Below are 1,716 nucleotides of genomic sequence, written 5' to 3'. Positions count from 1 at the left end.
TCATCCTAGATTCCGCTCCTTACTCGTGGAGAGGAGTCAGATAAGACCACGAGCTTCTCGCCAATCGGCACGTGCATCGACAGCAGCACACCGTGAGAATCCGAGATTATGCTCGCCCCCTTCCGTTCGTTCACGGCGTGGGGCCGCAACGTGCAGAGACTGCTCGCCGTCCCTCGCAGAGGGAAATCGCGGTCTGCCTGCGTTTGGTATGTTGCGACGCCTTGGACCTGAGCACATGGGGAATGGGCCGAATCACGCACATTCGAGGTCATGTGCACGATCGCTCCATTATTTCATCCCCGCGGCGGTGACTCGGTGGCTTTGGCGTTCGGCTGCTGATCCCAAGGTCACGGGTTCGATCCTGGCCGTGTTGGCCTTAATTCTATGGAGAAGAAATATAAAAACGCCCGTGTACTGTGCGATGTTAAACAACCCCAGAAGACATAAATTGACTCTTTCCCTGCCACGCCCATTGACCATCGCTGGCCCGGTGACGATGGATGCGAACTACAATTTCAAACACTTCCGAACTGTTTTGAACACGCTGCGACGTTTGCCTTGAAGCAAGAACACTACGGTGTAATTTTTAGTTTGTCTTTTTTTCAGCGAGGCGGCGATTTTTGAACCGCTCGCGAATATAGTGGAGCGGAGAAGTTGCTAATGGCCGCATCGTGGCACGCGCCTTGAAACGCGGCCAATCTCGTGATTCAGCTGTGTCCACGTTTGATTCTCTCGATGGTGTACTAGTAGGTCTGAGGATGCTGCCTCCATCATCTCACTTTAGTTCAGAGGGCGAGGAAGACCCGATCGAGGAACCAGCCCAGAACAGTGCCTCGGCTAGTTTCTCACTTGGGCCCGTTTTGATAGACTTAGCGGTCGTTTTGAAAAGGGTACATTCTAACGCAATTTGAAGGCGATCAATTGAAGCTCAACCTACTTCGATTAAACTGTTCCAACATGATATTTATTTTAGCAAGGAGGCTGCAACTAATACATCACCTTAGCTAGCCGAAGGATTCCTCTAATTTGCATCGTCAGATAAGTTTGCTGCGGTCTAAGTGACCGTCCCGCTAGGAAAAATTTGTTGGTCCCGTTCAGCCGGAACGAACGTGATAACCTTCAAATTGCGCTATACTGTACGTTACGGATGCTTTTTGCTTTATTTGCAGCGTTTCCGCATCATTCAGACAAAATCTGATACCACATGCGCTGCAAAGGGTTCGCGCGATTCTGTAGAACTTTTTTTTTTCAGAGTATTTGCTATTGGATATGCATGTGTTTGCATATGCATGTGTTTTTAATTATTTTTTTATTTTTGAACATACACATATCTTTGCAATTATTGCTCAGATTTTTCTAAAAAACCTTTATTTCCCAAATTAAATTTGATAATAAGGCATTGAACACTTAAAAGAAGCTCATATATCATCGAAAGGTGTGTGTAATTGGCTTTTCTTAGATGTATTTTTTACACTTTGAAGCCTCATAGTTCTTAAACTAAGAAAATTTAACGAAAACCCACAAAATGCGCCCCTTTTTCCCACGGTAGCAAAAAGCGAGTTAAACAGGGGCCCTGCACTGTGGCATCCCTCACATCCCATGTGTCCCTTCGGGAAGTTAAACTTCACAATTTGCAATCTCTTTCCCTCTTTTCACTCCGATAGCCTTACTTCAAAATTTAGTTGGGGCTTCCGCGTAGACTGAGAAAACTGCCGC

Source organism: Amblyomma mixtum, chromosome 3 (assembly GCF_055824585.1).
Source record: "Amblyomma mixtum isolate Tamu chromosome 3, ASM5582458v1, whole genome shotgun sequence".
In the NCBI taxonomy this organism is placed as follows: Eukaryota; Metazoa; Arthropoda; class Arachnida; order Ixodida; family Ixodidae; genus Amblyomma; species Amblyomma mixtum.
The sequence above is the reverse complement of the archived record's forward strand: the minus strand, read 5'-3'. Positions refer to the sequence as shown.